The sequence below is a fragment of the Pongo abelii genome, chromosome 16 (genome assembly GCF_028885655.2).
Source record: "Pongo abelii isolate AG06213 chromosome 16, NHGRI_mPonAbe1-v2.0_pri, whole genome shotgun sequence".
NCBI classification, from domain to species: domain Eukaryota; kingdom Metazoa; phylum Chordata; class Mammalia; order Primates; family Hominidae; genus Pongo; species Pongo abelii.
Window position 1 is genome coordinate 32,940,200 of NC_072001.2, and position 27,873 is coordinate 32,968,072.

The window sequence follows — 27,873 nt, forward strand, 5'->3', positions numbered from 1 at the left end:
CCTTCCCACCTTGGGGACAAACACTTTATTTTTAATTACATTTGGAACCATTGATTTATTATGCTGTTACTGCTGGCAGAAAATATGTCCTACAGAAATTATTTATAACCATCCATGGTAATAAGAAGGCCTCTATTTATGAATTAGGTGCCTGGAATCAACTTGTCATTTTTGGCAGTCTCCTGGTTTGAGGATTTAATGCAGAACTTATTCTGAGGAAGGCAACATTTTTGTTTTAGGTAAAAGGATAATATGTTTATTTCCCCCCAATTTATTTATGAGACATTATCCAGGTTGTAACCCATCAATTTTAATGTTAGTATTAAGCTATAATTCATGTTTAAGGATATGCCACTAGTGATTTTCTTCCTCAGCAATTCTTCTAGACATATTTTCTGTGTGTGTGTGTGTGTGTGTGCGTGCGCATGTTTTAAGACACCCGCATAAAAAAAATGTTAGGTACATTTCAATCTCAAGACTAAAGATACTCTTGTTGATAGGTTTCACTGAATGCTTTTGCTGTCCTTCAGTGAGTTATGTTCTGGAATGTCATCATTTATAATGAATTTCACTTACTCCTTGGGTCTCCATGCAGAGGCAGGAGCAAGGTCTGTTTACCTGTTTTAGAACTGATTTGTGCATCTTTTAAAAAATGATTTGTCCCTTCCCTACCCTGCTGGGCTGCGTGGCGCGTTCCCCGACCAGCCCGCAGAGCTCGTGCCGCGGCAGCCCAGCCGCTTGGCCCCGCCACGCTCGCAGAGGCCGCCATGGGCACCGGGCGCTGGCTCGCGCTAGGCAGCCTCCTAGCCCTGGCCAGGCTGCTGGAAGGCCGGCTCGTGGGCGAGGAGGAAGCCAGCTTTGGTGAATGTGACAAGTTCTTATACGCCGGGACCCCATCTGCGGAGCTGGCGTCCGATTCCCACGTGAAGATCTGTCAGCGCGGGGAGGGCGCTGAGGGCTTCACCACCCTCTACAACACAGGGGACCGCATCCCCCTGTACTCCGCGTTCCGCGCCCGGCGCCCTGCGCCCTGCGCCCTGCGGGGCCGAGCAGCGATGGCTGGTAGAGCCGCAGATCAATGACCCCAACAGCAACCTTGAGGAGGCGATTAATGAGGCAGAGGCCATCACCTCTGAGAACAGCCTGGGAAGTAAGCAAGCCTTGAATACAGGTTACCTTGATTCTGATTACCAAAGAGGACAGCTGTACCGTTTCTCCCTTAGCAGTGATCTCCAGGTAGCCACGTTCATTCTCAGAAATTCAGCCCGATGACTCAGTCCTTCCAGGAACGGTGGTACGTGAATCTCAACACAGGCTTTGACCCCACAGTGTGGCAGTGGGGAAGACCTATATATCCTCACAGGCACAGTGCCCTCAGACTATGAAGTTAAAGGCAAAGTGGCCGGGCCTGAGATGTCCTTCCTGGCTGCAGACACTTCATCCATTTCTCTGGGTGGCTACTTGGTGTGGAGGAAAGTCTTACTCTGTCACTCAGTTTAGGCAGTTTCTGTGCCTATTAGGATTTTTGGCTTTAGTTAGAAGAATATTCTCTTTAAAAGAACTTCTAAAGTTTTTAAGTAGAATTAGATTTTTTAAAAAAATCATTAAATGCAAGTTCATAGTCCTTTATATGCAATTCTGGAACGTTAAAGCTCTGATAGTCAGAAATTTTAGTAACTTACATGATCACCAAAACGATAAAGTACTTAAGTAGAGTTGAGCAGCCTTGAAAGCACAGCAAAGGTTTGGTGGATATTTTAGGGGCTTGTTATTTCTTCATCTGCTATTCATGAAGAAATAAAAAACTGTAGATTTCCTTTTTTCTAGTTTTTTGAGACGAGTTACTTGGCATAATTCTGAGAGATGAAATCGAGGTGAATTGCCATAAGCACTATTATTATTTTTCATAAGTTTATTGCATTTGTGAGAGGGAAGGGTATGAATGAGAACTTCGATTTATAATAATGCTAAGCATTTGCCATGCACATCCCTGCATTCTCAGTACGGCGAGTAGGGGTTACCTTTATATATGGACGAGGACACTGAGGCTGAGAGGTTATTACTGGCTTGAGGACACTCACTTTGCTGGTAGGTGGAAGAGATGGGTTGGAACCCTGAGTGCTCTGAGCCCCAGCTCGGTCATGACCCCTCTGCAGATGACACGCTTGGCAGGGCAACCTTCTGAAGGCCAGAGCCCCTGGTTGACTCTGCGCATGGGCGCTTGATGATGCCAACATCTGCTTTCAGTAACTCAACTAGGTTCCAGGAGAGACAGGAATAAGGATATGGCTGTTTTCATATTGCCCTTGCCACATTGGCAAGATGGCTATTTCTGTGTCTTGCCCTGACCTGATATTTGTGACTCAAAAAGAGAGACAAATTTAGATTTAAAATCATGCCTATATGATAATGATATTAGTTTGTTATTAATATATAATAACACATTTACTAAGCAAAGCTATTTCTTACCTAAATGTGAGGAAAAATAGAAAAAAAATATATTTCTAAAAAGTATAGAATGGGCATTAGAAGAATTTTATTTTTTCTGGATTGAAAATTTTGGAGTTAATAGATTATTGCTATTACGATGTATTCTCTCATTTATTTTTAAAAATAACAGAGCTTATAATCACCACTCTTAACTTTAATTGTAAAAGATGTGAATCACCAATAATTTTAAAAATAAAATAAGAACATTGTGGATTGTTGAGAATGTGGTATGGGTCTGACCCCTAGTGTACTGGGTCAGGAGGGGCAGCTGTGTTGGGGTCGGTGGTCCCTTCTGTCACAGACTCTCCCTGTCTCTGTCTGGCCTGGGCGGCTTGATGGCTCCTGATACCCGCCCCTCCCACTGGGCTCCCTTGCTTTCTAGGATTGTGGTCATTTTCACCTACTGGGCGCTCCTTCCCTTGATGTTTTTGTTTCCGATGCCAACTTTACTCACTAGGAAGTAATTTTGTCTTGGTGTAAAATGAAGCTATTGTCACCACGGTGTTTCATTTTATCAACTGGCACATATTAAGTGTTGTGTGTGTTGGGAGCCTTCCAACTACTTTTTTTTTCTTTTCTTTTTGAGGTAGAATATCTCTCTGTCGCTCAGGCTGGAGCACAGTGGCGTGATCTCAGCTCACTGCAACCTTCACCTCCTGAGTTCAAGCAATTCTCCTGCCTCAGCCTCCTGAGTAGCTGGGACTACAGGTGCAGGCCACGAAGCCCAGCTAATCGTTTGTATTTTTAGTAGAGACAGGGTTTCACCATATTGGCCAGGCTGGTCTCGAACTCCTGACCTTAAGTGATCTGCCTGCCTCAGCCTCCCAAAGTGCTTGTATTACAGATGTGAGCCACTGTCCTCCACCCAATGACTTTTTTTTTTTTTTTTTTTGAGATGCAGTTTCGCTTGGGTCACTCAGGCTGGGTGCAATGGTGCAATCTCAGGCTCACCACAATCTCCGCCTCCCAGGTTTAAGCGATTCTCCTGCCTCAGCCTCCTGAGTAGCTGGGATTATAGGCATGCGCCACCACGCCCGGCTGATTTTGTATTTTTAGTAGAGATGGGGTTTCTCCATGTTGGTCAGGCTGATCTTGAACTCCTGACCTCAGGTGATCCACCTGCCTCGGCCTCCCACAGTGCTGGGATTACAGGCGTGAGCCACAGCGTCTGGCCCCAACTACTTTTTAATATAGATCATCTCTAAGCTTCACAGCATCTTACAAGCTCTGTGCTGTCTCTGTTTTATGTGCAAGGAAGCCAAGCTCTGATTTGAACTCAATTTCTCAAACTCCAAGCCCTCCACTCTGCCACGCTGTCCTTGTGGAGCTCCTGAGCAGGACGGGCAGAGGTGGCATGCAGGTGACCAGGTGTGGGGCTGTCGGCCCCCTCATTCATGTCCTTGCTTCCTCCCCAGGTGGCAGATATGCTGTTGGAGCTCTGCGTCACCGAGTTGGAGGATGTGGCCACAAGACTCGCAGAGCAGCCATCTCTCTTCTCAGCCTGTGGTGGTGGAGAGTAGCCACCCTTACACTGATGACACCTCCACCAGTGGCACAGTGAAGATACCAGATACAGGAGCTAGCCCCAGGGAGGAGCTGCAGCCTTTCCCACCTTCAGAACGATGTGATTCTGTAATTGCTTTTAGTAGAAACAACCATCTCCATTTTATAAAAAGAAGTTACAGACTTGCTTTAGAATCACTTTTCTCCCCTTTTCCAACAAACTTCTTTTGCACAATAAATCGTGACACAGGAAGTCACACAAAGTAAATGTTTAGCTTCATGATAATCAGGTAGACACCCTAGTCATCATGAACTAAGTCTAGACATAACCTGTGGCAGATTCCGGAAGCCCTCGGCGTGTCCCCTGACATCCCTCTGAGTGATGCTCTCCTGATGTTGAGCCATCACTGACTTGCATTTCTGGACAGCTTCTGTTACCCATGTGTATCTCTTTCTTTTCTTTTTAACAACTCAAGAAAAATTATTAAGAAGAAAATTGTTGAGGCCCCAGCCTTTGATCCGGCAGGCTTCACTGCAGCCTGGATCTGCTGACTGGACACGGGTGCTGCTGTTCAGTGTGTTCCTCAGGCCCATCCTTCTGCAAGGTGCTGCCCGATTCGGAGGCCCATAAGTTCCGGCCCTTTCGCCAGCTCCTTAGTGGTTGTGACTCAGCCTCAGCAGGCACCTCCTGCCTGCCTGTCTTTCCTTTGTGACATCAGCAGTCCCTGAGGCTTATTAGCACCTGAGGCCATTGGCCCACGAGGGGCTACAAATGGTACTATTCTAGTGGAATCATTTCTTGCTTATTTATTAGCTGGAATACTTTCTTATAAAGGGACATTTCCCCTCATCCTACAGTTGGTTGCCCAAGGTGCAGTTTGCCTGAGAGAGACAAGATAAAAGCTTGAGTCTTCCTTCTGTTTACCAGAGAATGACTTGGTTTTCTATCATTTCTTGAAGGTGATCTGTTTATTTTTGATATTATTGTGAACTCATGGATTGAAACATAATGTGATTGTTTTACTCTGTTGTGATTATCTTTGTTGAAGCTGAGATTATCCTGTTTCTAGACAGTGGCAGCCGCTTCAGTGTGGCTCCCAAAGTGATTCCAGTGGTCTTCGGTAGCGTCCAGGCAGTCTACACAAGGTGTCCTCGGTTTTTTGTAGGTTGCCACTCTTCACCTGGGGTCTGCCCTGGATTCTTTTGAGTTCATACTGATACTTAAAATTTTTTTCCTTTTGTTTTATATTTTATTTATGTATTTACTTGTTTAGAGACAGGATCTTGCTCTGTCACCCAGGCTGGAGTGCAGTAGTGCAATTATAGCTCACTGTAGCCTCGAATTCCTGGGCTCAAGTGATCCGCCTGCCTCAGCCTCCTGAGCAGCTAGGAGTACAGACGCATGCCACCTCGCCTGGCTAATATGCTGATTCCTTCTACTCAAATTCAAAAGTACAAGGTCTGTACTTTTTCTTTTACATCTGCCTCTCCTTTCTTCCATATCAAATCCTGGTTCCAAGAGTGTTTGATAAAATATCTCATGATTTTTCATTTGCTTTACATAACCACACTGCATACACGACAGACTTAGGATATAATTTAAATACTGCCAACATCAGTATAATTACTAAAATTCTTAAAAATCTTAGAATATGCCCTAATTTTCTCAAATTTATTAAAATAATTATACTGCATCTACAAGAGCATAATAGCTGTTACATACTATACTTTCTTTCAATCTTCGAGTCCTAGTTTTACTGACTGGTCCTCGTGGGGTCTGAAGTGCACTCTAGTGAATTCCTCATTGGCCCCTGAGATCAGACTTGTCCATGAGAGTTTTTGTGCTTTGAATTTGAAAGGTAGTTTTTCTGGGTATTAAAGCCTTGGATCATGTCTTTTTCCTCTGTGAAAGTGTGATAATGATAGCATCTTTTCCCCTTAGAAGTCACGTCTGTTTTTTCAGTAATTTTGCTAGAATATACGTTGGTGTGGCCATTCTCGGTAATGTTCTCGATTAGAAGCTGCATGTGTTTTTTGGTAATTTTACTAGAATATATGATTGTGTGGCTGTTCTCGGTAATGTTTTCAGTTAGAAGCCACGTGTGTTTTTTCGGTAATGTTACTAGAATATACATTGGTGTGACCATTCTCGGTGATGTTCTTGGTTAGAAGCCGAGTGTGTTTTTTCGGTAATTTCACTAGAATGTACGTTCGTGTGGCCATTCTCAGTAATGTTTTCAGTTAGAAGCCACGTGTGGTTTTTTTGGTAGTTTTACTACAATTTACGTTGGTGTGGCTGTTCTCGACGATGTTCTCGGTTAGCAGCCGCGTGTGTTTTTTTGGTGATTTCACTAGAATATACGTTCGTGTGGCCATTCTCTGTGATGTTCTTAGTTAGAAGCCACATGTGTTTTTTTGGTAGTTTTACTAGAATGTGCATTCGTGTGGCCGTTCTCGGTGATGTTTTTGGTTAGGAGCCGCGTGTGTTTTTTCGGTAGTTTTTCTAGAATATACATTCATGTGGCCGTTCTCGGTAGTGGTCTCGGTTAGAAGCTGCGTGTGTTTTCTTGGTGATTTCGGTAGAATATACGTTCATGTGGCTGTTCTTGGTGATGTTCTCGATTAGGAGCCGTGTGTGTTTTTTTGGTAGTTTTACTAGAATATATGTTTGTGTGGCCGTTCTTGGTGATGCTCTCAGTTAGGAGATGCGTGTGTTGTTTCGTTGATTTCACTAGAATGTGTGTTCATGTGGCCATTCTCGGTGATGTTCTTGGGTAGGAGCCGCGTGTGTTTTTTTGGTAGTTTTACTAGAATGTATGTTCGTGCAGCCATTCTCGGTGATGTTCTTGGTTAGAAGCTGCGTGTGTTTTTTCGGTGATTTCACTAGAATGTGCGTTCATGTGCCGATTCTCGGTGATGTTCTCTGGTAAGGGGTGCTCTTTTAGTCTGTCATCCCAAGTCTGTTTTGCAGGACATTCTCTTGAATTGCAGTCTGCAGTGTTTGTTCTGTAGCCTTGCTTAGCAGTCTTTTCTAGGGACACTTGGTAACTCTCCATGTGTTGGATACCTCATGCTTTTTAGAGTTCGTGTTGGTTACTTTCTCTTTCACGTACTTTTTACCTCTGTTTATTTTTTAAAAACTTCCTCTTTTTTTTCCTATTTGTCTTAAGGTAGCATCTGCTGTGTTTATTTGATTTTACACTCTGTTTTATAAAGTCTCCATTGGAATGTAGTTTTGTTTTCATTGTAATTCTGTCTTCAGCTTTATTTAGTTTTTTCATTTTCCTAAGTCTGATTTATGTGGTTCTTTCATGTCTTGTATCATTTTTCTAATTTCACTCAATTTGTTTTGAAATGATAGATTATAGGGTTGACATGTTTTGGGGACATATCTTTCTGGCCTGCTTTTATTGCGTATAAGGATGTTATTTTGTTCCTTATTCTCACTTTTGTTTTGGAGACAGAGTCTTGCTCTGTCACCCAGGCTGCAGTGCAGTGGCATGATTCTGACTCACTGCAGCCTTGACCTCCCAGGCTCGAGCCATCCTTCCCCGTCAGCCTTCTGAGAAGCTGGGACTACAGGCTTGTGCCACCATGCTTGGCTAACTTATTTTTATTTTTTGTGGAGACGAGTCTCTCTATGTTGCCCAGTCTTGTCTTAAACTCCTGGGCTCAAGCGATCCTCCCAGCTGGGCCTCCCAAAGTGTTGAGAATTACAGGTGTGAGCCACCGTGCCCAGCCTATTCCCTTTTTCTAACAATAACTTTTTATTGTATTTGGTCTTATACTTGTATCTTGCTCATTTTTATGTGAAATCAGTTTTCTTGAACTTTTAGAATGAGGTGAGATTCAGAAAAGCTTTGTCACTTTGTCACCCAGGTTGGAGTACAGTGGCATGATCTTGGCTCAGTACAGCCCCAGCCTCTGGGCTCAAGCGATTCCCCTTCCTTAGCCTCCTGAGTAACTGGGACTATAGGCCGTGCCCAGCTAATTTTTAAAATTTTATATAGAGAAAGGATTTCACTATGTTGTCCAGGCTTGTCTTGAACTCCTGAGCTCAAGCGAGCTCCTGCCTAGGCCTCCCAAAATGCTGGGATTACAGGCGTGTACCACTACATCTGCCCCAGAAAAGCATTTTTAAACTTTAAGCTATTACTTCATGATAGAAATTTAAAGAACAAAGGGTATTTCTAGTCAGCATTTGCCTAGACGAAAATTTTGTGACCCTTTTTCTCTTCTGTTTCTCTCTCACTTTATATCCAGTCCACCAGAAAATCCTGTTTTCTCTGCTTTTAAAATATATTCCAAATTCAACCATTTTTCCCTCACTCTAGACATTCTGGGCTAGAGCACTGTGGGGTCTCACCCGGTTTGTCATCCCAGCAGTCACATCCTAGCTGCCTCCCTGTGTTCCTGCTTCTACTCCCCACCTCCTGTGGCCCCCCAGAATCAGCCCCAAACAGAGCATCCAGAGATAGTATCTTAAAACCAGTCTGAGCCTCTCAGACTGTAACCCTAAGAGGGGACCTGTAACCCTAAGAGGGGACCTGAGCCCGTGCCCCACATCCCTCCTTCTTCCCTCCTTCCTCCCCTGCCTCTTTCCTGGCCCCTCAGTGCCATCCCCTGCTAGACCTTAAAGATCTTCCAGCCTGAAGGAAAACTCTTGTGCCTCTGCTTGCACACCTCTCACACCAGATGTGCGGGTTCTCCATACCAAGCGGTTCTCCAGTTCTCTGGACATGGCAGAAGTTGAGGTGCTCCTCACCTCAAATGCCCCTCACTTCCCAGGTGACCCACAACTGCCTTCTGACTTGGCTGCACACTGGGCATTCCCGCACCCCCTGGTCAGTGTGATGTTCGCTGTAAAGCTTGATCAGGGGAGTGGGGTTGCAGTAGGAAAGTCTGCCCGGGAGTGACTGCACAAAACAAATTGGCCAAGTGGAAGTGATTTCTGGCCTTCCAGTCCACAGACATAATCTTCAGTGGGGATGAGCTGGGGAAAGGGTGGTCAGTCTGAGATGCTTATCTTTGAGGCCAGTTCTTTCTGACTTTCTGCTATTCATTAGCTGTTAAATGTGGTTTTAGTCTCACTGTTTCTCCTTGGTGCACTGTTTCTACTTTGGGTGCTGATCTGGAGTGGTTGCTATGTTTTGTGCTCGCCTGTCCTCCAGGTGCAGAAGGACTCAGGGTGCAATTTGACTGGCAGTGCTCCACAGAGAGGTGCCACAATCCTCTCACAATCATGGACGACATCAACAGGATCGTCTCCGTGCAGTCAGGTAAGGACAGGAGGTTGAGCAGGGCATGATCTGCCCACCTGTGTCTCCGTAGACACAAACCTTCATATTTATAGGATAGAATGCTGCTACCATATTCTCATCGAAGTCTTCAGGAAGGGACAATATGCTATTTAGCTGTGAAACACAGTGGGTTTGCTTGCCTCTTTCCCATACTTTTAAATACAGTAATTATCTGTGATGTGTGCACCACATCCTTGTCAGATGGGCCCTGTCTCACCAGACAGTTGCAGAAGGTGCTGGAGACGTGGGGTGCCAGGGCTCGTGGGAGGTCATGGTTGGCATACTACAGAGCTTCTTCAAGGGGTTTGTTTCTTACTGGCTGCAGTGAGGGCATGGCCATGTGTGGAGTGACTTCTGTATGTAGGTGGAGGTAGCCACGTGTCCGGCTTGTCTCTGCTGCTGGGCTCCATGAGGCCAGCAGGGACAGATCAGGATGTCTTTGGGGGCTTGTGAAATGCTCTTTTACCAAGTGTTTTAGAATTGGCAGTGCAGGGGTGTGTGAATGCACTTTCTAAGACCTCTTTATCCTTCATCTCGAGTGTTTCCTGTAAAGGGCCAGGTAATGCAGACTCTGTCATAACAACATGCAGACTGGATGCCAGTGAATGGGCGTGGCTGTGTCCCAGGAAAACTTTATTCACACAGCGTTACTTAGTTAAGTAAAGCTTTGCATGAACTGGTATGGTCCCAGTGGGCGTGGGTTTTTCTGGTGCTTTGACAGATGTTTGCCAGTGTAGTTTTCAGTAGTGTTGTTGGATGTGACCGTATTTCTGCGTCCAGCAGAAAGTGCTTATGGGCCACCCCTGAGCTGCTGCCAGATGGTCCTTCTGAAGCAGAAATCTGGCGGGGTTCTCTTGGCCTTCTGAGATGCTGTAGTACACCGCCGCTCATGTCCGCAGCAGCCAGGCCCTCTGCTCCCTCAAGGGCAGCCTCCTCTGGGCCGTGCTGAACCACACACATGGGCCTTTTGTTGGGAGAGCTAGGGTTCTTCCTTCTGCTGCCTGGCCACCTGGTTGTATCAGAGCTTTCCCGGAAACGTCCCAATGGCCCCTGGCCTGGTGTGTGCTGGAGACCCGGAGGCCACTCACTGTATCATGGCTGGTGGGGTCATTTCCCCACTGGGTGGTGGCTTCTGCCAGGGCAGTGCCTGCCCGCCTGCCCTCAGTTCCTGGGTACCTGGTACAGGGGCTCAAGCGTGTTTGCTGAAGAATGGTGTGTATTAAAATGTGAATCCCAAGAGTGATGTGTCACTGTGCACTTCGGCTTGGGAGAGCTTGGATTGGAGGAACTTGCTCTTCACACATGACGGAAATCATTCTGCTTTGCGTCTAAGGAAGTTTGTGTTGACTGAGTGATGGAGTGAAGCTAACCCCAGGGTGCGCTTTCCTCCCCCAGGCTGAGAGTGGTCCGACTGGTCCAGCGAGCTGTGCATCCCGGGGGATGAGTTAAAGTGGAAGTTTATCAGCGACAGGCCTGTGAACGGCTGGGGCTGGTGCTTCACCATCTATCCCATCATGCCAGCTGCTGGTAAGGGAGGGGCTTATGGCGATCAAGGTTACGTGACTGGCTGTGGATTGTTTCTGGAGCAACATGGACACGTGCACGTGTCCATGTAGTGCTTGACGGCCTGCCTTCTGCTGTGTTGGAGTGAGTGCTCCCACAGGCCCCGCTGAGGCATGGAATAGAACACAGAGAGCTGTCCCCGCCGTCCAGCTGTCAGGCTCACACTCCTCCTCACCTGGTGTTGAAGGAGTTGTTGCTGGTGCGGTTCTTAGGCTTTTGGTTGACAGTGGAAGTGTGAGTGTGAAGAGCGAGGCTCACCGACTCGCAGTGGCATGCATGGGCACACCAGCTGTTGCCTTCTGGTGGGTGGGGCTGGGTGAAGCCACCCTTGTTCGTTGGCTTCTTATGGGTTGGTCCCTAGCTTGTGAAACACAGGGATATTTACAGTGTTCATTCACAGGCCCTAAAGAACTCCTCTCTGACCGCTGCGTCCTCTCCTGTCCATCTATGGACTTGGTGACATGTCTGTTAGACTTCCGACTCAACCTTGCCTCTAACAGAAGCATCGTCCCTCGCCTTGTGGCCTTGCTGGCAGCTTGCGCACAACTGAGTGACCTAGGTAAAGGGCACCATTACAGTTACATCTGTCTTCCTACTTGGAAGAAACCATCAGACTTCTGATAACTTTCTCTCTGCTCACTTCAGCCACCAGTCACAGAATGTGGGCCCTTCAGAGATTGAGGAAGCTGCTTACAACTGAATTTGGGCAATCAATTAACATAAATAGGCTGCTTGGAGAAAATGGTGGGGAAACAAGAGCTTTGGTATGGAGCATTCTAGTACAATTTCTAGATTTGTGACCTTTGGGGAATAAAATGTTGCTTTAGTAATCTAAACCTCTAAATCATTGAGAAGAGTTGGGGAATTTCACATAAGAAAAAGGAGGCCTTGGGCTGGGTGCGGTGGCTCACGCCTGTAATCCCAGCACTTTGGGAGGCCGAGGCGGGTGGATCACGAGGTCAGGAGATCAAGACCATCCTGACTAACACGGTGAAACCCGGACTCTACTAAAAATACAAAAAATTAGATGGGCGTGGTGGCAGGCACCCGTAGTCCCAGCTACTCGGGAGGTTGAGGCAGGAGAATCACTTGAACCAGGGAGGTGGAGTTTGGAGTGAGCCGAGATGGCGCCACCGCACTCCAGCCTGGTGACAGAGTGAGACTCCGTCTCAAAAGAAAAAGGATAAGGAAGTCTTTGTCACAGCCAGACTTTTCATATGTTGCAGTGTATACTGAGTTCAAGTTGGACTTTGATTTTGTGAAAATCTGTCTCGACAGCCATGAGCATAGGATTGTGTTGATTGGACTTGGACAATGAGGCTAACTGATGGACTCCCCTTTATTTTGCTGACTAAAGTAGTCCATTTTGATCCTACACATGTGAGCAGACAGGCCGCATTTGTGGGCCAGAGAGGGACTATTTCTCTGGAAGCAGATGTACTGAAATCAAGACCAAACATTCTGAGATGAATCTTCAAACTCCTCTTTTTTATTTTAGTGTTTATGTTCTTTTAGCTTGTTTCCTACTTGAGAATTTTGATAAGCATTTTTTTTTATTTTAGAAGGAATAGTACCAACATAATAAAACATTTGACCATAGAAACAAATGGTCAGCCTCCCCTGTACTCTGGATTCCCGCGATAGAATACTGTTCTGTTGTTTCTTAGAGTTTTACAGGTAGTGCTCTTGCTGCTTTGGTGAAAGGTCTTCCAAAAGCTTTGCAAAGGCAGTTTGAATATGAAGATCCTATTGTGAGGGGTGGCAAATAGCTGCTCCACAGCCCATTCTTTAAGGTAATGTTTCACTTATTTTTTAAAGTGACAATAGGGCTATTTGACTGAAAGAGCCATTGATAGCTGGCATGTGCAGTCTGTTTGTGTGTTTTAGGCCTCTGAGGGCAGCTGTAGGTATTGCTGAAGTCAAATATGAAGAAAACTCAAGAAATGATCATGTAATCTAAACCCTTAAACCATAAGCCTGTAACTATTAGCATGCCTTGAGATGCACAGCTGTTCTTGTCACCTGATACAGGCAACAAGTGTTGTAGCAGTTGTGTGGCATGTGGCTAGGAACTGTCAGAGATCGCCACATCACTGATGGTGGCCGTATCCTTGCTGTGCCCATGGCAGTCATCCTGGAATAGGAGGTCCTGCAGAAGGAGCCACAGAAACCTTGGCCTGTTCACTGCATTTCTGAGTGTTCCTGTGTTTGTCATTTTCGGTGCCTGCAGGTACTGGTAGCTCTTGCTTGTGACCTGGAGCTGGACACTCTGCCTTGCTGTGCCGAGATGCACAAGTGGGCCTGGTTCCGGAGGTACTGCATGGTCTCCCGTGTTGCTGTGGCCCTTGACAAAAGAACACTATTGCCCCGTCTGTTTCTTGATGAGGTATTGCATGATATTTTGGAATCACTTTTGGGATGCAAAAACATTCTTTATTTAGCTATAGTGTAACAAGATGCCAATGTTATGAGACACAGAAAAATTTCACTTGCCAAGAAATATCAAAGAAAATAACACATAGGTAGGGCCAGGCATGTAATCCCAGCACTTTGGGAGGCCGAGGCGGGTGGATCACGAGGTCAGGGGTTTGAGACCAGCCTGACCAACATGGTGAAACCCCGTCTCTACTAAAAATACAAAAATTAGCCGGGTGTGGTGGCGAGCGCCTGTAATCCCAGCCACTCAGGAGGCTGAGGCAGGAGAATTGCTTGAACCCGGGAGGCGGAGCTTGCAGTGAGCTGAGATCGCACCATAGAAAAAAAAAAAGGAAAGAAAATAACACATAGGTGAAAATGAGTGAACTGACACTGTGAATTTCAATTAAAGTTTATTTTTAGTAAACTACAGATAGAATGAGACTGTCTAGACATTTTTAATATGTTAGACTTGATGCAGTCATTATTGGTTTTGCCCATGAAACATAACATTGCAATGTTGCTCTTCCCTCATATTTTCAGGCAGGGATTCCTTCTGTTTTTCCTTAGTATTTATTTGTTTTGTTTGAGATGAGTGTTTGATTTGTAACATCATAATTTTGTTTAAGTGCCTAAGAAAATTTGTGAATTAATGGCAGATGGTGAAAACATGGGTGTACTGCCTGAGAGCCAAGACATTTTTAAAAGAGAGCAAGATGAACAATTTGTGCAGTGGATGAACAGGTTATTATGTTAGAAACAAGCAGTAATGTTGATCATGAGCACAAGAGGCTGTGTGCATTGTTCTTTCCCATGGCAAATGCTCATTGTTGTGTGTTGTAGGTGACCAGATGATTGGAATCTGTCTGTTGGTGGCAGTGGAACAATTTATGGATGGGGACATGATCATAGGGGCCAGCTCAGGGGCATTGAAGGTGCAAAAGTCAAAGTTCCCTCTCCCTGTGAAGCCCTCGCAACTCTCAGACCCATGCAGTTAATCGAAGGGGAGCAGACCCTCTTTGCTGTGACAGCTGATGGGAAGGTAAGGGCACTTTTTCTGTGTCACAGTGTCACTGAGCCTGAGGCAGTTGTGGCTAACAGTGCTGTGTGGTTCTTAGCACAGGCAAGGATCTGCACTAAAACATTTCTCAAGATTAATAGTACTATGGTATGCAGGAAGTAGCTAGAGTTCTAAGATATTTTTGTATAATCTTTAAATTTTTTAAAAAAACTTTTAAGATGGAGTTTTGCTCTTGTTGCCCAGGCTGGAGTTTAATGGCACAATCTTGGCTCATTGCAACCTCCACCTCCTGGGTTCAAATCATTCTCCTGCTTCAGCCTCCAGAGTAGCTGGGATTATAGGCTCCTGCCACCACACCTGGCTAACTTTTGTATTTTTAGTAGAGACAGGGTTTCATCATGTTGACCAGGCTGGTCTCGAACTCCTGACCTCAGGTGATCCACCCACCTCAGCCTCCCAAAGTGCTGGGATTATAGGTGTGAGCCACCATGCCTGGCCAATTTTTTTTTTTAATTTTGAAAATACATCATGTATACAAAAGTATTATAATTTTTGTTTGTGTATCACTCATTAGATGTGTTTCTTCCTTGCTATTGTAAATACTATCTTTTAAAAAATTTATTGCCGCTGGCCCGGTGCAGTGGCTTACACCTGTAATCCCAGCACTTTGGGAGCCCAAGACGGGTGCATCACCTGATGTCAGGAGTTTGAGACCAGCCTGGCCAACATGGGGAACCCCGTCTCAACTAAAAATAAGCCAGGCGTGGTGATGCGTGCCTGTAATCCCAGCTACTCGGGAGGCTGAGGCAGGAGAATCACTTGAACCTGGGAGGCGGAGGTTGCAGTGAGCCGAGATCGCACCACTGCACTCCAGCCTGGGCGACAGAGTGATACTCTGTCACAAAAAAAAAAAAAAAAAAAAAGATTGCCGCTGATATATAGAAATATTGGATGTTTATATACTGACTTTATGTTTGTTGACCTACTTGGCTCTCTCCATTCTAGTGTATCTGAAGATTTCTTGTATCTTCTTTATAGAGTGCCATAGTCTCTAAATGAATTCTGTTCCTTTCTGTCTAGCGTACCTCTATTTTATTTTTCCCATTTGTGTGGGAGAATGGGAGCTCATGGTGCGAGCTGGGGTTGCGGTGTGATTCTGGGTAGGAGTTGGCAGAGGCTCCTGCCTTGATCCAGACTGGAGCAGGCACAGAAGGAGCGTTCGCAGGCTTCCAGTGGGGTTTGAGTAGAAGCCGTTGATCAGATTAGGCATGTTTCCTTCTGTTTCTATTCATCAGTGGAGTGTTCAACACTCTTTCTGTGTGTTTTTGAAATGTTCCTTCATAGACTTTTTTTTTTTTTGAGACAGAGTCTCATTCTTGCCCAGGCGGGAGTGCAGTGGCGCAGTCTCGGCTCACTGCAACCTCTGCCTCCTGGGTTCAAGTGATTCTTCTACCTCAGCCTCCCAAGTAGCTGGGACAACAGGCAACTGCCACCATGCCCGGCTAATTTTTTTTTTTTTTTGTATTTTTAGTAGAGACAGGGTTTCACCACATTGGTAAGGCTGGTCTTGAACTCCTGACCTTGTGATCCACCCACCTCGGCCTCCCAAAGTGCTGGGATTACAGGCATGAGCCACCACGCCTGGCCGATGTTTTCTAATGGATTGGTATAGTCAGTTGGATTAATTGGTTTTCTCATATTAAACAAACTTGCATTCTTTGGATAAATCCAGTTTGGTCAGGATATGTATCTGGCTTGTGTTTGTGATTGTTTTGTTTAGATTTTTGGGAGATCCTATTCATGAGTGAGATACTCTGATGTAATGTTCTGTCTCACACACATTTATCATTTCATAGTTTCTCTGGGTCAGGACTCTGGATGCAGCATAGCTCCATCCTCCAGCTCAGAATCTCAGCAGGCTGCAGTCATCTTGAGGCTGTCTGAGTAAGGATTCAGTCCCTTGTGGACCTTTGGACTGAGGCCTCGGTCCCTCATGAGCTGTTGGCAGAGCCTCCCCTCACTCAGTCCTTTGCCACATGTCCATAGAGCATCTCACAGCATGGCAACTGACTGTCAGCCAGAGCAAGGGAGGCACAGGAGGGAGCAGCAGCAAGAGAGTGGAGTGAGACAGAGCCACGGTCCTGTGTAACTGAGTCACAGAAGTGACCACACTCCATTGTTCTTGCCCTATTCTGCTCATCAGAAGCAGGTCATTAAGTCCAGCCCACACTCAGGGAGAGGGAGCTGTAGGCATACTTGGAGGTATGCAGGCTTGGTTCTAAACCAACACAATAAAGCAAGTGTCTTCACAAAGTAAGTCACACAAATTTTTTGGTTTCCCAGTGGATATAAAAGTATGTGTATACTATAGTCTATTAAGTCATGTCTTCAGGCTCCACTTCTAATTCTAGTTCTCTTGCTGTTTCCACCACATCTGAGGTCACTTCTTCCACTCGTCTTGAACCCCTCAGGGTCATCCATGAGGGTTGGAATCCACTTCTTCCAAATCCCTGTTAATGTTGATATTTTCACCTCCTCCCATGAATCACAAATGTACTTAATGGCATTTATAATGGTGATGGCTTTCCAGAAGGTTTTCAATTTAGCTTGTCCACATCCATTAGAAAAATCACTATCTATGGCAGCTACAGCCTTATGAAATGTATTTCTTTCTTTTTTTTTTTTTTTTGAGAGAGTCTTGCTCTGTTGCCCAGGCTGGAGTGCAGTGGCATGATCTCTGCTCACTACAAGCTCCACCTCCCGGGTTCACGCCATTCTCCTGCCTCAGCCTCCCAAGTAGCTGGGACTACATGCGTCCGCCACCACGCCTGGCTAATTTTTTGTATTTTTTAGTAGAGACTGAAATGTATTTCTTAAATAACAAGATTTGAAAGTTGAAATTACTCCTTGATCCACGTGGCTGCAGAAAAGATGATGTGTTAGCAGGCATGAAAACAACTTTAATCTCTTTGTACATGTTCATCAGAGCTTTTGAGTGACCAGGTACATTGTCAATGAGCAGTAATATTTTGAAAGAAATCTTTTTTTCTGAGCAGTAGGCCTCAATAGTGGGCTTAAAATATTCAGTGAAGCATGCTGTAAACAAATGTGCTGACTTCCATCCAGGTTTTGTTCTATTTCTGGAGCACAGTCAGAGTGGAGTTAGCATAATTCTTAAGGGCCCTAAGACTTTCAGAATGGTCAATGAACATTGACTTTAATGAATTCAACTAATATAGTCATCAGCTGCATTAGCCCCTAACAAAAGATTTGAAGCTTTGAAGGCAAACATTGACTTCTCTCTAGCTATGAAAGTCCTAGCTGGCGTCTTCTTCCGATAGATGGTTGTTCCATCTATGTTGAAATCCTGTTGTTTAGTGTAGCCACCTTCATCACTGATCTTGGCTAGATCTTCTGGGTAACTTTCTGCAGCTTCTACATCAGCACTTGCTACCTTCCCTTGCACTTTTATGTTGTGAAGACGGCATCTTTCCTTACACCTCAGGAACCAATCTCTGCTACCTTCAGACTTTCCTTCTGCAGCTGTCTCACCTCTCTTAGCCTTCGTGGAATTGAAGAGAGTTAGAGCCTTGCTCTGGATTAGGCTTTGGCTTAAGGGAATGTTGTATCAGTTTTGATCTTCTGTCTATGCCAGTCAAACATTCTCTGTATCAGCCATAAGACTATTTTGCATTCTTATCATTTGTGTGTTTACTAGAGTTGCACTTAATTGTGCTTCAAGAACTTTTTCTTGGGTAGCTGGTGCAAGAGGCCTAGCTTTCAGCCTGTCTTGGCTTTCAGTGTGCCTTCCTCACTAATCTTAATCATTTCTAGCTTTTGACTTAAAGTGAGAAATATGCAACTCTTCTTTTCACTTGAACTCTTAGAGGCCACTGTAGCATTATTAAGTGGCCTAATTTCAATAAGTTGTGTCTCAGGGACACAATAAGGAGGTCTGAGGAGAGGGAGAGAGATGGGAGAACAGCTGGTTGGTGAAGCAGTCAGAATATACACAACATTTATCATTTAAGTTCACCATCTTCTATAGGTGTGGTTTGTGGTGCCTCAAAACAAGTACAACAGTAACGTCAAACATTACTGATCACAGATCATCATAACAGACAAAATAATAATGAAAAAGTTTAAAATATTGCAAGAATAATCAAAATGTGACATAGAGACACTAAGTCAGCACATGCTGGTGGAAAAATGGCACCGATAGACTTGGTCAGTGTAGGGTTGCCACAGACCTTCGGTTTGTAAAAAACGGTATCTGCGAGGTACAGTAAAGCGAGGCACAGTCAAATGGGTTGTGCCTGTATACAGGAGCACGTATATTTGGAAGCAGGGATCACTGTGAACCGTGTCAGAGGCAGACTGCTAGCACAAGTGTCGCAGTGGGCTAGCCTCATAAAAAGGTTTGAAATATAGCCCCCTCTTTGTCAATTCTCAGGAGAATTTTGTTTCTTTTCATTGTTTCTCTGGTTATTTTAACATATGTACTTAAAAACCTAAAGTTAATTAGTATTTTCCCCTCCTCCCAGTCAGTGACCCCTTGTTACCCAGTGTTTGGGTTCTGACTTATTCCCCTCTGCCATAGACATTATTGTTGTTGTTTTGGTTGTTTTATATGGACCGTGGTTTTTTTCTGGAGTTAGCCAAATGTTGCACATCTTTGCTTACTATCATTTCTTACCATCATTTGTTACGTCTCAGATCTTATAAAATCATTTCCTTCTCCTTTATCATATCTTTTTCCTTTTATGGAAATGATTTTTTCCTTTTTATCATATCTTTTTTCTTTTATGGAAAATGATTTTTTCCTTTTATGGAAATGATTTCCTTTTATGGAAATGATTTTTATAAAATCATTTCCTTCTCTTTTATCATATCTTTTTCAATTTACTTTAGTGAAATTTACTTTAGTGAAATTCTTTCGTTGGTTAATTCTGATTGTCAATTCTGATTGTTTCAAAATATCTTCATTTTGTCCTTTTTCTAGGGTGGGGGTTGGTAAACACTTTCTGTAAAGGGCACAATAGTATTTTCAGCTTTGGGCCACATGGTCTCTGTTGCAACTACAAAAGCAGCCCTGGACATATCATAAATGAGTGGGTGTGGCTGTGTTCCCATAAAACTTCATTTACAGAAACAAATGATCGGCCTGATTTGGCCCATGGGCCATAATTTGCCAACTCCTGTTGTAGTTATGAATTCTCAGGGGCAAGCCTCTGTCTCCCTGACAGTGCTGAGGCTGAGAAGGGCAGCTTTCTGTGTTGTTGTTACTTCTTATTTCTTATTCACAGTCACTGAGGGGCATCCCTTTGGAGCTCCAAGTCCTTGGAGGCGCGCGGCATTACCCTGCACCCTGTGCACCAGAGAGCCTCACACCCTCCCCACCAGAGGCTGGCTTTTGGGGTGGGGCTCATTTATCCACCTGAGTTTGGGTTTCACTTCCTGCGTTGGCCCTTGTGGCTTCCTTACTATTATGTCAGTGCAGCAGCACGTTTGAAAGATGTCTGAAACAGCATGGAACAGCATTTAAGTTTTTATCAGGAGGGATGTTTGCCTTCATTTGGAAAATGGCAGTCTGATTGTGTGTGTGTGTCTTTTTAAATTCATCATGTTCTTTAAAAAATTAATCATAGATGTTTTGTGTCCTAAAACATTCCCACTTAGATGGAAAAAAAAAAAAAGCATTTTTTCCCATGTGGTTTATACGCTGCCCTGCTGAAATATTAAAATGTATTTGTGTTCTTTTACGGGTATGTTTTTGTGGCTGTTACTGTCAGAGATTTGCATATAGTAGATAATTACATTGTTTTTTGCTTTTCTTGGTGTTAATTGTAGTTGGTATTCTAGACAAAAATGGAAGAGCTTCCAGGGAGAAGATTTTATTTTCACAATATGTTTTCTGAATTTGGAATTTCTAATAGTCGTGTTTTTATTTCATTTCCAGAACTTTGATAGAGCATGTATAAAGGCATAAACATTCCTGTGATTTTTAACTTTAAATTTTATTTCTATGTGGTAAAAATGTCTAAAACATGGATTAGGTTTATGAATTACTAAATGTAGGGGATATTGAGCTTAAAAACTGGTGTTACTGTTGCTTTTTCTTTTATTAGCTATATGCCACTGGGTATGGTGCAGGTGGCAGACTAGGCATTGGAGAGACAGAGTCGGTGTCTACCCCAACATTGCTTGAACCCATTCAGCATGTGTTTTATTAAGAAAGTAGCTATGAACTCGGGAGGAAAGCACTGCCTTGCCCTGTTTTCAGAAGGAGAAGTTTACTCTTGGGGTGAGGCAGAAGATGGGAAGTTGGGGCATGGCAACAGAAGGTATGATGTGAAAAAATTATTTCAACATTCTATTTGTCTTTGTTTTTGTTTGTTTTAATGCTGCTACAATTTATTGGCACTTTGTTTTTCAAGGTAACATTTACAATAATCTGCTCAAACTAAATAATGTTAATGACTTATTTGTCAGAAATAGTTTTATGTTGCAATATGAAGGCTTACCCATATGACTCCTCCGTTGAGAGGGAAAAAAAGTCAATTCTGTGTTTTTGATGACAAGTACTAAGTAAGTGTTTTTTTGTCCTTCTCCCTTAAATCATCCACTGAATCACATTTGTCATTTTGTGTAACATGCATGATACTAAAACTGCAAATACAGAGGAAATAGCAGGGGTGAGAAAGAAAGAACACACAATTGACACCATTTTTTAAACAAATGAACCAAACTCACAAGTTTTAAAAAATGAATGAGAACTACCAGCCAGATTCGAGTAACAGGGGCCTTCCTATCCTGGGAATAACTAAAACACCATATAAAATATGTTAAACAGGTCCGGCATGGTGGCTCATGCCTGTAATCCCAGCACTTTGAGAAGCTGAGGTGGGCAGATTGCTTGAACTCAGGAGTTCAAAACCAGCCTGGGCAACATGACGAAACCCTATCTCTATGAAAAATAGAAAAACAATTAGCCAGATGTGGTGGTGCACACCTGAAGTCCCAGCTACTTGGGAGGTGGAGGTTGCAGTGAGCTGAGATAGTGCCACTGCACCCCAGCCTGGGTGACAGAGTGAGATCCTGTCATAAAAAATGAAATGAAATGAAATGTGAGCTGAGATTGTGCCACTGCACTCCAGCCTGGGTGACAGAGTGAGATCTTGTCATATGAAATGAAATGAAATAAATGAAATGAAATGAAGAAATGAAATGATGAAATGAAATGTGAGCTGAGATTGTGCCACTGCACTCCAGCCTGGGTGACAGAGTGAGAACTTCTCATAGGAAATAATGAAATGAAATGAAATGAAATAAATGAAATAAATGAAATGATGAAATGAAATGAAATGTGAGCTGAGATTGTGCCACTGCACTCCAGCCTGGGTGACAGAGTGAGATCCTCTCATATGAAATAATGAAATGAAATAAATGAAATAAATGAAATGATGAAATGAAATGAAATGTGAGCTGAGATTGTGCCACTGCACTCCAGCCTGGGTGACAGAGTGAGATCCTGAGTGAGATCCTGTCATATGAAATGAAATGAAATGATGAAATGAAGAAATGAAATGATGAAATGAAATGTGAACTGAGATTGTGCCACTGCACTCCAGGCTGAGTGACAGAGTGAGATCCTGTCGAAAGAAATGAAATGAAATGAAATGAAATGAATGAAATGAAGAAATGAAATGATGAAATGAAATGTGAACTGAGATTGTCCCACTGCACTCCAGGCTGGGTGACAGAGTGAGATCCTGTCGAATGAAATGAAATGAATGAAATGAAGAAATGAAATGATGAAATGAAATGTGAACTGAGATTGTCCCACTGCACTCCAGGCTGGGTGACAGAGTGAGATCTTGTCGAAAGAAATGAAATGAAAAATGAAATGAAATGAATGAAATGAAATGTGAGCTGAGATTGTGCCACTGCACTCCAGCCTGGGTGACAGAGAGAGATCCTGTCATACGAAATGAAATGAAATAAATGAAATGAAATGATGAAATGAAATGTGAGCTGAGATTGTGCCACTGCACTCCAGCCTGGGTGACAGAGTGAGATCTTGTCATATGAAATGAAATGAAATGAAATAATGAAATGAAATAAAATGAAATGTGAGCTGAGATTGTGCCACTGCACTCCAGCCTGGGTGACAGAGTGAGATCCTGTCATATGAAATGAAATGAAATGAAAGAAATGAAATGAAATGAAGAAATGAAATGAAATGAAGAAATGAAAGAAATGAAATGAAATCAAGAAATGAAATGAAATGTGAGCTGAGATTGTGCCACTGCACTCCAGCCTGGGTGACAAGAGTGAGATCCTGTCTGAAATGAAATAAATGAAATGAAATGAAATGAAAGAAATGAAAGAAATAAAATAATGAAATGAAATGAAATGGTTCCAAAGCCATTGAATATCAGGCAACAAAATGCAGTGTTCCGTGAGTCATGGGAAACAAGGACAGTTCTAAGGGATGATGGTTAATGGTACAAAAGTATAGTTAGATAGAAGGAATAAGATCAAGTATGATACCACAACAGGTGACTATAGGCAACAATAACTTATTGTACATTTTAAAGTAACTAAATTATAATTGGATTGTTTGTAACACAGGAAAGGATAAACGCTTGAAGTGATGGATAACCCATTTACCCTGATATGATTACTACACATTGTATGCCTGAATCAAAATATTTCATATACTCTACTATGTACCCACAAAAATTAAAAATTAAAAAAACTTTAAATGAAAAATAAAAAAAAAAGCAAGTTCTAAAAATTGCCCAATGGATTTCCTGTAGAAAGTTTCCAGACTGTGACACAGGCAGGAGAATGCTGGGCAGATCCTGGCAGACTCCCTTACTATAGAGGAGACAGAACTGGAAATCCAGGGAGGCCAAGACATACAGAGTATACAGAGTACCAGAGCGGAGAGAGCTGCACAGAGAGGACTGCGGAGACCTGCAGAGCCTACTATGGCACTCACAGCTGTGAGGCTGAGGAACAGACCGCCCAAAGGGATGAGAAGGAATAGTCCCCAGAGCTCACACAGCAGGGAGATGGAGCCTGCTCCCAAAACCTCACAATTTACAGGGCAACGATTAAAGTACTAAGAATGATGTTACCCAGTATTGGTGAAAAATTAGCAACAGATGAATTGTTGCTATCATCCCACCAACAAAGCTTAAAAGCAAGACCTGAAAGGATTAAACTACTTATAAGTAACTTATCACAGAGATCAAAGCTCAAGAATATATATATATTTTTTAATTTTTGTATTTTTCTTTTTTTTATTATACTTTAAGTTTTAGGGTACATGCGCACAATGTGCATGTTTGTTACATATGTATATGTGTGCCATGTTGGTGTGCTACACCCATTAATTCGTCATTTAACGTTAGGTATATCTCCTAATGCTATCCCTCCCCCTCCCCCACCCCACAACAGGCCCCGGTGTGTGATGTTCCCCTTCCTGTGTCCACGTGTTCTCATTGTTCAATTCCCACCTATGAGTGAGAACATGCGGTTTGGTTTTTTGTCCTTGCAATAGTTTGCTGAAATGATGGTTTCCAGCTTCATCCATGTCCCTACAAAGGACATGAACTCATCATTTTTTATGGCTGCATAGCATTCCATGGTGTATATGTGCCACATTTTCTTAATCCAGTTTATTGTTGTTGGACATTTGAGTTGGTTCCAAGTCTTTGCTATTGTGAATGGTGCCACAATAAACACACGTGTGCATGTGTCTTTATAGCAGCATGTTTTATAATCCTTTGGGTATATACCCAGTAATGGGATGGCTGGGTCAAATGGTATTTCTACTTTTAGATCTCTGAGGAATCGCCACACTGACTTCCACAATGGTTGAACTAGTTTACAGTCCCAACAACAGTGTAAAAGTGTTCCTATTTTTCCACATCCTCTCCAGCACCTGTTGTTTCCTGACTTTTTAATGATCGCCATTCTAACTGGTGTGAGATGGTATCTCATTGTGGTTTTGATTTGCATTTCTCTGATGGCCAGTGATATGAACATTTTTTCATGTGTCTTTTGGCTGCATAAATGTCTTCTTTTGAGAAGTGTCTGTTCATATCCTTTGCCCACTTTTTGATGGGGTTGTTTGTTTTTTTCTTGTAAATTTGTTGGAGTTCATTGTAGATTCTGGAGATTAGCCATTGGTCAGATGAGTAGATTGCAAAAATTTTCTCCCATTCTGTAGGTTGCCTGTTCACTCTGATGGTAGTTTCTTTTGCTGTGCAGAAGCTCTTTAATTAGATCCCATTTGTCAATTTTGGCTTTTGTTGCCATTGCTTTTGGTGTTTTAGACATGAAGTCCTTGCCCATGCCTATATCCTGAATGGTATTGCCTAGGTTTTCTTCTAGGGTTTTTATGGTTTTAGGTCTAACATTTAAGTCTTTAATCCATCTTGAATTAATTTTTGTATGAGGTGTAAGGAAGGGATCCAGTTTCAGCTTTCTACATATGGCTAGCTAGTTTTCCGAGCACCATTTATTAAATAGGGAATCCTTTCCCCATTTCTTATTTTGTCAGGTTTGTGAAAGATCAGATAGTTGTAGATATGCAGCATTATTTCTGAGAGCTCTGTTCTGTTCCATTGGTCTATATCTCTGTTTTGGTACCAGTACCATGCTGTTTTGGTTACTGTAGCCTTGTAGTATAGTTTGAGGTCAGGTAGCGTGATGCCTCCAGCTTTGTTCTTTTGGCTTATGATTGACTTGCCAATGCGGGCTCTTTTTTGGTTCCATATGAACTTTAAAGTAGTTTTTTCTAATTCTGTGAAGAAAGTCATTGGTAGCTTGATGGGGATGGCATTGAATCTATAAATTACCTTGGGCAGTATGGCCATTTTCACAATATTGATTCTTCCTACCCATGAGCAAGGAATGTTCTTCCATTTGTTTGTATCCTCTTATTTCATTGAGCAGTGGTTTGTATTTCTGCTTGAAGAGGTCCTTCACATCCCTTGTAAGTTGGATTCCTAGGTATTTTATTCTCTTTGAAGCAATTGTGAATGGGAGTTCGCTCATGATTTGGCTCTCTGTTTGTCAGTTATTGGTGTATAAGAATGCTTGTGATTTTTGCACATTGATTTTGTATCCTGAAACTTTGCTAAAGTTGCCTATCAGCTTAAGGAGATTCTGGCCTGAGATGATGGGGTTTTCTAGATATACAATCATGTCATCTGCAAACAGGAACAATTTGACTTCCTCTTTTCCTAATTGAATACCCTTTATTTCCTTCTCCTGCCTGATTGCCCTGGCCAGAACTTCCAACACTATGTTGAATAGGAGTGGTGAGAGAGGGCATCCCTGTCTTGTGCTGGTTTTCAAAGGGAATGCTTCCAGTTTTTGTCCATTCAGTATGATATTGGCTGTGGGTTTGTCATAGATAGCTCTTATTATTTTGAGATATGTCCCATCAATACCTAATTTATTGAGGGTTTTTAGCATGAAGGGCTGTTAAATTTTGTCAAAGGCCTTTTCTGCATCTATTGAGATAATCATGTGGTTTTTGTCATTGATTCTCTTTATATGCTGGATTACATTTATTGATTTGTGTATGTTGAACCAGCCTTGCATCCCAGGGATGAAGCCCACTTGATCATGGTGGATAAGCTTTTTGATGTGCTGCTGGATTCGGTTTGCCAGTATTTTATTGAGGATTTTTGCATCAACGTTCATCAGGGATATTGGTCCAAAATTCTTTTTTTTTTGTTGTGTCTCTGCCAGGATCTGGTATCAGGATGATGCTGGCCTCATAAAATGAGTTAGGGAGGATTCCCTCTTTTTCTATTGATTGGAATAGTTTCAGAAGGAATGGTACCAGCTCCTCTTTGTACCTCTGGTAGAATTAGGCTGTGAATCCATCTGGTCCTGGACTTTTTTTGGTTGGTAAGCTATTAATTATTGCCTCAATTTCAGAGCCTGTTATTGTTCTATTCAGAGATTCAACTTCTTCCTGGTTTAGTCTTGGGAGGGCGTATGTGTCCAGGAATTTATCCATTTCCTCTAGATTTTCTAGTTTATTTGCATAGAGGTGTTTATAGTATTCTCTGATGGTAGTTTGTATTTCTGTGGGATCAGTGGTGATATCCCCTTTATCATTTTTTATTGTGTCTATTTGATTCTTCTCTCTTTTCTTCTTTATTAGTCTTGCTAGCGGTCTATCAATTTTGTTGATCTTTTCAAAAAACCAGCTCCTGGATTCACTGATTTTTTGAAGGGTTTTTTGTGTCTCTATTTCCTTCAGTTCTCTGATCTTAGTTATTTCTTGCCTTCTGCTAGCTTTTGAATGTGTTTGCTCTTGCTTCTCTAGTTCTTTTAATTGTGATGTTAGGGTGTCAATTTTAGATCTTTCCTGCTTTCTCTTGTGGGCATTTAGTGTCATAAATTTCCCTCTACACACTGCTTTGAATGTGTCCCAGAGATTCTGGTATGTTTTGTCTTTGTTCTCATTGGTTTCAAAGAACATCTTTATTTCTGCCTTCATTTCGTTATGTACCCAGTAGTCATTCAGGAGCAGGTTGTTCAGTTTCCATGTAGTTGAGTGGTTTTGATTGAGTTTCTTAATCCTGTGTTCTAGTTTGATTGCACTGTGGTCTGAGAGACAGTTTGTTATAATTTCTGTTCTTTTACGTTTGCTGAGGAGAGCTTTACTTCCAAGTATGTGGTCAATTTTGGAATAGGCATGGTGTGGTACTGAAAAGAATGTATATTCTGTTGATTTGGGGTGGAGAGTTCTGTAGACGTCTATTAGGTCCACTTGGTGCAGAGCTGAGTTCAGTTCCTGGATATCCTTGTTAACTTTCTGTCTCATTGATCTGTCTAATGTTGACAGTGGGGTGTTAAAGTCTCCCATTATTATTGTGTGGGAGTCTAAGTCTCTTTTTAGGTCTCTAAGGACTTGCTTTATGAATCTGGGTGCTCCTGTATTGGGTGCATATATATTTAGGATAGTTAGCTCTTCTTGTTGAATTGATCCCTTTACCATTATGTAATGGCCTTCTTTGTCTCTTTTGATCTTTGTTGGCTTAAAGTCTGTTTTATCCGAGACTAGGATTGCAACCCCTGCCTTTTTTTGTTTTCCATTTGCTTGGTAGATCTTCCTCCATCCCTTTATTTTGAGCCTATGTGTGTCTCTGCACATGAGATGGGTTTCTGAATACAGCACACTGATGGGTCTTGGCTCTTTATCCAGTTTGCCGGTCTGTGTCTTTTAATTGGAGCATTTAGTGCATTTACATTTAACGTTAATATTGTTATGTGTGAATTTGATCCTGTCATTATGATGTTAGCTGCTTATTTTGCTTGTTAGTTGATGCAGTTTCTTCCTAGCCTCGATAGTCTTTACAATCTGGCATGTTTTTGCAATGGCTGGTACTGGTTGTTCCTTTCCATGCTTAGTGCTTCCTTCAGGAGCTCTTTTAGGGCAGGCCTGGTGGTGACAAAATCTCTCAGCATTTGCTTGTCTGTAAAGTATTTTATTTCTCCTTCACTTATGAAGCTAAGTTTGGCTGGATATGAAGTTCTGGGTTG

At 42.9% G+C, this 27,873-nt stretch overlaps 1 protein-coding gene across 8 annotated transcripts in view; it reads left to right on the forward strand.

The window, feature by feature from the left end:
• Positions 1 to 27,873, forward strand: part of FAN1 (FANCD2 and FANCI associated nuclease 1) — a 132,195-nt gene that overhangs the window by 4,701 nt on the left and 99,621 nt on the right. For 3 of the 8 annotated variants that reach the window (XM_054532466.2, XM_054532468.2, XM_054532473.2), the window contains exon 1: positions 13,856 to 14,313. The exons of 1 other annotated variant lie outside the window; for it this stretch is intronic. The gene's annotated coding sequence lies outside the window, so the exon portion shown is untranslated. Of the gene's footprint in view, positions 1 to 3,905; positions 5,453 to 7,419; positions 9,273 to 10,688; positions 10,821 to 11,256; positions 11,416 to 11,501; positions 11,621 to 12,523; positions 12,650 to 13,086; positions 13,243 to 13,855; positions 14,314 to 27,873 lie in introns of those variants that run through there. 4 more of the 8 variants (XM_063716542.1, XM_054532470.2, XM_054532469.2 and 1 more) reach the window with 4 other exon arrangements.